The sequence below is a fragment of the Schistocerca piceifrons genome, chromosome 4, assembly GCF_021461385.2.
Source record: "Schistocerca piceifrons isolate TAMUIC-IGC-003096 chromosome 4, iqSchPice1.1, whole genome shotgun sequence".
Lineage (NCBI taxonomy): Eukaryota > Metazoa > Arthropoda > Insecta > Orthoptera > Acrididae > Schistocerca > Schistocerca piceifrons.
The window spans coordinates 96,040,402-96,049,104 of NC_060141.1; positions in this window are offsets into that span (position 1 = coordinate 96,040,402).

Here is an 8,703-nt window from a genome sequence, read left to right on the forward strand (position 1 = left end):
CGATCGCAAAATTGAAACCACTGTGAAAATAAAAAATGTTTTATTTGCAATAGTTAGCTACATCTCCACATAGTCGCTGCTCTGATTAGACATTTGACTCAGAGTACTTTCCAATACCCTCGTCATAGAATACAGGCGCCCGTGCTTCCTGCCAATTCTCTAAGCTGGTCTACAGCTCGTTGTCTGCGATAGAACATTGTCTTCATAGCGAGTGGCTCGTGTGAGCAGAGATAAAGTCAGGGAGAGTCAATTACGGGCTCTATTATGGGTGATCAAACACTTCACATCGAAAACGCTGCAGAAGCATCTTCATTGCCCCTGCAGCAGAGTGCGGCCGAGAATTGCCATGCAGAAGGAAACGCAAGGCAGCAATGTTATGTGGGCTGCATGGCATCAGGAGAAATCTCACACCAGCCCTCATACTTGGTGGGAGACAATATTGTCCTTTCACTGTGGTTTCCACTTCGCACACCATCGGACTTCACTTTCCGAGTAACCCTCGCGCGTGCGCGTGCGTGCGTCTAAAAGTGGCCCAGAGATCAAGAACAGAGTTGCAGGGTATAAAGAAACACAGCAAAGTGAAGAAAATTTAGGACTAACGAGACTATCGCATTTATTTTAAGTGACCACTATTCATCTCTTGACACTTTTGGGCACTGGATAGCACGTTTTGATGACGGATCGAAGCTGGACTGCTGAAATTACTGCAGTCTCATCCGTAATGTTCTGCTGCAGTTCTTGAAGACTATGTGGGTTGTTGTTATACAACTTAGGTCAGGTAACCAGAGGGGCTACCTAGGGCAGCTATCAGACTGCAGGTCCACGTGGAGTATTCTTTCTCATGATCGACGTGATATGCAGTCTCTTGCGACAGGCGTCAGGTTAATTTGGTAGGACTTGGAAGAATTTTCTGATCAACTTCAGCCACATATTGTGGTGAATGGTCACGTTTAGCGATATTTTTAGATTTGCACAAAACAGGTTCTGTCAGATGCCATTTTCGGACTACGTAGTGCATGGGAATATTTGCTGGCACTTTTACATCATTAAAAGTCTCAGCAAACAACTGACCACACCGTTTCCACGACTTAAGCACCTTTCCACAACGTGCACTCCCTGCTCCACTGTCAGTACCACCGTGCCCTTTGCACTGCTCTACTCACATTGACGCAGCCCGCTCTACCTTCAAAGTCAATGTTGCGTTATGTAATTAATAACGTTGCTTTTTAGTGAGTGGTACTCTGTGATACATTTTTGAATAGGTCTTTAGGAGAGGAAATGAATTACCGAATAAAAAATACAGGGTGCCATTTTAAAAAGACATACCACTGTTCATATCTTTGTAAAAAACGAAGCTACAACGAAGGCAGTCATGCTGATTGATGTCCCCCCTGACGGTTAAAGAACATTTGGTTGAAACATTTTGTAGTTTTCATCTGGACAAACAGTTATTTAGGGCGGTCAAGATAAATGGGACACCCCGTATATCAGGCAGCTTCGCACTCAAATTCAAAAGTCCTTCCAGATACAAGTAGTGTCAGTTATTTTCATAGCTTAGATGACGGCACACCAGACTGCTCAGTCTTCGTCTCGGGTTAGATACTTACTACCGACTCATATAAAATTTTTTCGATCCCTCTCTTGTTCTGTTTTAGGAAACCAAAAGAAATACACATTTGGGAGACGCCATCTCTGGGGAACCACTTACATTTGCACACGCAACGGCTTAATTGGCAACTTAATGCTAACTAAGTCGGAAACGGAGCCACGTTTCGAGTTTTTCTTAACAATTACTTTTTAGCAAAAGGTGCCGTGCAACACCCTTATAAATTTTTCAGGCTATTTCCGACCACCTGGTGAACGTACCCAGCTGTAGCCCAACGGCTACGAAACAGCTTTAATTTCCATACATTAAAGATCTTCCCATCAAGCGCTGATCTGATAGTGTTTCTGAATTTCACAACGGTTTCCTAACGATGCTGCTCCGAGAAGATTTTGTTGCGGGTTTCACAATACCTGCTGCTAACAGAAACCATGCCGGCAAGGAGAGATAATATTAATGAATGTAATATATCAGATTAACATTGGAATACAACCAGAAACGAAAACATGGTGGTCTGTAATTCATATAAACCTTGACCATCTCACTTAAACCACAAAATTCGAATGATACCGAGTGACAAGCGCAGCTACAAGAACATAGCGGGCCTACAGACACAAACTCAAAAATATTTCTCAGACTTTATAAAACCAACAGCAATCAAAACTCTTAAATGTAGCTACATCAGCGAAACACCCCACTGAGGAATTGCATAGAAAGTACATTTCTAAATACGTCTCTCTTTGTCTCCTGAAAAATGTGCTTAAAGACGGCCAGGCAGCAGTTACTGACCCCACATGGGGTTACCATCCTAGCATCTTGAACTGTTGCCCAAGAAGGGGAAATGAGTGGTTCCCTGATAGTTGTCGTACTCGTGCACCAGTCGCGAATGGGGCGAGAAACACAGAAAACTGTAGTGGTAGACAAAGTACCCTCTATGACAACCTTAAATATCTTGCGGAAAGTAATTACAGATACAGAGCGGAGCGAGATTTGTATTTTCATTTATCGTGATCTAATCTCACATACATTCACTTCAATCTCCTGTCCTGAAGTAGATCATCCAGCGATGTTGTATACGGACAAGGCACCTCTATGGGACGGAAGGCGGTACCAAATCCACAGAAACTAGAACTAACTACCACTTGCAGCAACTAACTTCTGCCGAGGTCCTTAAACAATATTCTTTTTAATTCTTTTTAGTAATCATTATTTTGAGAAAGTATATCAGAATTTTGAGCGGGTTATTCACTATGTAATGCGAGATGAAAATCTGATAGTCATGGGCGATTGGAATGCGGTTGTCGGGGAAGAAGAAAGGCCTGATAGTCATGGGCGATTGGAATGCGGTTGTCGGGGAAGAAGAAAGGCATACGCGAGAACATGGGTTTGTCAGTAGGAATGAAAGAGAATAAATACTGAGTTCTGCAATAAATTTTAGCTAATAATAGCTGATACTCGGTCTAAAAATAACAAAGAAGGAGGTAAACTCGGAAAAGTCCGAGAGATACGGGAAGAGTCCGGATAGATTACACAATGAACAGCCAGATATTCTGAAATCAGATATTGGATAGTAAAAGGTATGCAGGAGCAGATGTAGGGTCAGATCACAATTTAGTAATGATGAAGAGTAAGCTGAAGTTTGAGAGACTAATCAGGAAGAATCAATATGCAAATAAGTGGAATCCGAAGGTACTAAGGAATGAAAGAAAACTGAGGATGTGTTAGATGACTAACAGTTTGACATTAGGAAAGGTAAAGGCGCCAGAGACGCACTTCTGACGTTACGGTAGATGATTGAAGCAAGACTGAAGAAAATCAAGACACATTCATAGGATTTGTCGACCTGGGGAAAGGGTTCGACAATGTAAAATGGTGCAGTACGTTTGAACTTCAGAGAAAAATAGAGTAAGCTATAGAGAGAGACGGGTGATATACTATATACTTACTATGTACCTGCATGTTTGGTTTGACGTTGATGCTACATCAGAACATTTTACGATCTGAAGGTGGTAGTAGCCAAAATCGGTAATACTGAAGGGTAAAAGTTCGTGTGATCAAGACGAACCTGTAAAATAAAGTGTTAAAATAAAGTAATATGTACGAGGTTCCAAGAAGAAATAATAAGAGTAGACGACCAAAAGTGAAGTGCTCGAATTAAAAATGGTGTCAGACACGGATGTAGTCTTTCGCCCTTACTGTTCAATCTGTACATCGAAGAAGCAATGATGGAAACAAAAGAAAGGTTCAAATGGTTCAAATGGCTCTGAGCACTAAGGGACTTAACATCGGAGGTCAACAGTCCCCTAGACTTAGACCTACTTAAACCTAACTAACCTAAAGACAACACATACATCCATGCCCGAGGCAGGATTCGAACCTGCGACCATAGCAGCATCGCGGTTCCGGACTAAAGCACCTAGAACCGCTCTGTCACAACGGCCGGCAGAAAGGTTGAGGAGTGGAATTAAAATTCAAGGTGAAGTGAGGTCAGTGATTCGATTCGCTGATGACAGTGCTATTCTGAGTGAAAGCGACGAAGAATTACACGATTGCTGAATGGAATGGACAGTCTAATGAGTACAGAACACGGGTTGAGCGTTAATCGAAGAAAGACGAAAGTAATGAGAAGTACCAGATTAAAGAACAACAAGAAACTTAACAACAGAATTGGGGATCAAAAAGTAGACGAAGTTAAGGAATTCTGCTATCTAGGCAGCAAAATAACCCATGACGGTTGGAACTATGAGACGATAAAAAAGCAGACTAGCACTGCACAAAAAGGGAGTTCCGGGCCAAGAGAAATCAGCCACTGTCAACAGGAGTCCATTGTACTAGTGGGAACTGTAGGGTATAAGAAGTGTAGAAAAAACGTGGGAAAGAGCGTTTGTCTGTTCTCTGTGTCCTCATCGTCCGAGAACAGCTAGCGGTTGCAGGCGGCGCACAAATTTGCGCCCCTTGACTGCCCGCGGACTACACATACGCACAAGGCCCCACTATTAGCTAAACATCGATGCCGGGGCAGATAGCCTATGCCCTCGTATAAATAACGCCACCACTTAAAATTTAACTAGCGAATGCGCATAATTTACAAGTCGCTGCGCGAGCGGCGATTTATGGCGGGCGCGCCGGCGGACACCCTGACCTCGCGGCGAGCGGAGGGGGCCTATCTGTGCGCGAACCCCACCCACGGGGCGCCGGGCACTACACTACACCGCTACACTGCCACACAGTGGCAATTTGCTACACACCTCTTTTTGGACCGTCGTCCGACAGCTGGTGTAATTCAAACGCTTGCTCGCTCGCTTCCATACTCGAAGCTATTTGCACCGATTCCAAATACGGGAGAGCAAACATCCACTGCAGTACCTGCAACACTCTATTCTTCACTGGTGGTAGCTGCTAGAATGGTGGCCTCCAGGAAGTAAAATGTTACGAGGCAGTGCTGATCAGACTGTCTCAATTCTGTCGGCATTTAATCACGATGAACGCGAAGGATTCTCTTGCAAATACGCCAATTCTCCTATAAGCACTTTACCTGGTAGCTGCTACGTCTCTTACAAAAGGGTATTTGACTATTTCTCTTGAATTTAAGTATTCTTCTCTTTAAAAACGGAAATGAAATTCAAACCATTTGAAAGCCGGCTAAAATACTCCATTCGAGTCATGTGATGCCTGTGATGTCAACGGCTAGCTCGCTGCTCCTCTGTCATAAAGCTAATTCACATCGGTGTCTTGTTTTTGAATTTATGTTTCGTAAAATATGTTACAAATGGTGTGTAGTACCATGCATCTATAAAAACTTCTGAAAAGTTTTCTGAGCATTCCAGGGAATGAGATTGCACTGTACTGGCAAATTGCCACCAAGTCGACGCACAATTTCTCTAATTTTGTTAAAAATGTGTTGCACAGTGTAGTTAACATTAATTTACCTCAGATATATACTTTCCCTACGTGACAAGGAAGGATACCTGCTACTGACAACATGACTCGCGCACATGATGTTATTTATACGTATTTGACGATGCTGGTGCTGACTCCGCATTTAACATTTGACGATGCCACTATGGCTGCAGTACATTAAGACTCTGTTTTTATGAAACAGATTTGATGATGGTCATTAAAGACCGAAACCGGTAATCTGTTAACAAAAAGTTTGTGACCTCAGACGTAAATTAAAGGAAGCTTATTACATATACGGGTCACTGTTTTTTCGCGACAATGTCGCAGCTTGTGAAACCTTGGTTGATGTTTTCTTGGAAACGGAAAATGTTGCACGCCTGGTGCTCGCTCTCTCGATTTGAATCCCATAGGCCATCTCTGGGGTGCAGCATCCATCAACCATTCTCCAGGACTTGCGAGCAGCTCTTCAGGAATAATGGGCGTTATTGCTTCAACATGAGCTCGATGACACCATTGACAGCATACCCTGTTGTTGTCGGGCCTGTATTGCTGCCAGAGGTTGTTACGGCCCATACTGAGCTCATTAACCAGTAGTCGGAATGTGTGCGCAAATCCATTAAGTTGGAAAAAACGAAGAAAATTTTCTTCTACCGTTGTGCGTACAGTAGTTTTTTATGTTCTGCATTCTTTTCATTGTTTCTACTTTACTATCACATGTTTATACTGTTTCGTGGCAAAATAAAATAAACCTTGATAAATTTCCGTTTGCTGCTATAATTTTCGACACCAGTGTATTCGAAAGCTAAACTGATCGTTATCTAATAGATCTTCAGTTTTCCTTTCAATCGTTCCATACATTTTTCTTGTCAAGAACTTGGATGCAGAACATTTTAAGTTATAGCTCTCTGCCATTGCTGTCTTCGAGGTCGCGTGAATCATATTTTTTGGAAGTCTAATATATCGTCAGGATCTCCAGCCTCATATATTGTACACGCCAACTTGATAGTCGTTTCGTCTTCAATCCCCATTTACCCTCCCCCCCCCCCCCCCCCCAAATTGACTTCAGGAATTGCGAATTATCTATAACATCTACCTTCTCCTATCATAATTATTCCAAAGCTCTATGACGCTATCTTTGTAATGCAGTTTTCCCAAAGTGTTTCATATCGACTCCCCTTACTTCCTCAGTCATTTCGTCAGGTATGTCCTTCCCCTCGTAGCGGCTTCCAGTGCACTCTTCTCGCCTATTCGCTCTCTCCTGTGTGTTTAAAAGTGGAATTTGCATTGTACTGTTGTACTCTTTTAATTTCAACGAAGGTGATTTTGACTTTTCTGTGATCTGAACCAGTCATTCGGAAGACCATTTTGTTTCAGCTTTCATCACATTTTTTCTGCAGCCACTTCGTTTTGGTTTCCCTGAATTTTTATTTATTTCGTTCCTAAATGATTTGTATTGCTATATTCCTGAATTTCCATGAACATTTTAATACTTTATTCTTTCGTCGACTAATTGAAATACTTCTGTTACCCAAGGTTTTCTCTTCAGCTCGCCACGCGGAGGAGCCGTGCGGTTTAAGGCGCCTTGCCACGGTTCGCGCGGTTTCCCCCGTCGGAGGTTCGAGTCCTCCCTTGGGCATGGGTGTGTGTGTGTTGTCCTTAGCGTAAGTTAGTTTGAGTTAGATTAAGTAGTGTGTAAGCGTAAGGACCGATGACCTCAGCAGTTTGGTCCCATAGAACTTACCTCAAATTTCCAAATTTTTCTCTTTAACTCGACTGCTCTTTGTCGTAGTCATTATTGCAGTAACTATAGCCTCAGAAAATTTGAAATAGACCTCATCATTGCTCATTACTTCAATATCCCGCTTCTTTGCACACTGATGCTTACGGAGGAGTCTCCCAAATTTCGACCTAAACTTCATCACTATGAAAGTGTGATTCGAGTCTGCAGGTGCTTCTGGATATGCTTAACAATCTAATATCTGTTTTTAATTCCGTAACTAACCGAGAGCTGTAATCTTGCCTTTTCTAAGTATACCTCCTCCTCTTGTAATTTTTTAACAGTGTATTCGTTATTACTAATTGAAATTTGTTGCCGAAAACCATTAGTAGTTCTGCTCTCACATTTCTACTACCAAGTTCGTATTCTTATGGAATTATTTCTTACTGTTCTTCTCCTGCTACCGCGTTCCAATACATGATGATTATTAGATTATCATTTTCTTCTACACAATGAATTACCCGCTTAGCAGCCTCACACACTACCACTATGTCATCATTCTCTCCTTGTGATGCCGGCATGTGTACCTGAACTGCTACTGTCGGCATTGGTTTGCTTTCGATTCCGATAAGACGAAGCCTATTACTGCAATGTTCGTATTACCTCACCCTCTGCGCTACTTTCCTATTCATAATGAGTCCTGCTCCCACTTACTATTTCCTGCTGCTGTTGACTTTGCCATGTATTCGTCTGATCAGAAACCCTATCTGCTTCACTGATCCTTCTTGCTTCTAGACTGAGTCTTTCCATTTGTCTTTTCATGATGACACCGAAGTCATCCTGGATATTACAAAAGCTGGAACATGATTTTTCAATAGGGTGTGTGATCACCATAGACGTCTATGCATGCTCTGCGACTTGCTCCGATGATAAAAACAGGGTTGGTAAGGGGCTCTTCTGATAGGACGTTCCACTGCTCGGACAGTGTATTTGACAACTGCTAGATGGTCGCTGATGCATGTGGACGTGAAGTAATACCTGTCCTCAACGCACAACGCATTCCACAAGTGCTCGATCGGATTTAAGTTGGGAGAATGAGCAGACCAGTCCATTCGCCGAATATCTTCTCGTTTCAAGAACTCTTCCACCTACACCTGAAGTCGTACATTGTAATCCGTAAGAAAGTCCGGCTAACTGCGAGTAGGATTAGCACACTGAGGGTTCCGTACAGACATAATTATGAACATAAATAGTTAATTCATTCTAGTAACCGAGAATCTCGACTATTTTCGACTGTTGTCGATACACATACTTCCAAGATAGCGATCCCGGGAATCCCAAGACTTTCGAGAATAAGGGAAAAAATAGTTTTTCGTTTGACATAATTACAAATTTACAATATCCGGATTTGTTCCTCTACTTTTACTGTGGAAGCTTGAAGCTTACCAAATTCGACGGTTCTAGGTCAACGGGAAGTACCCTT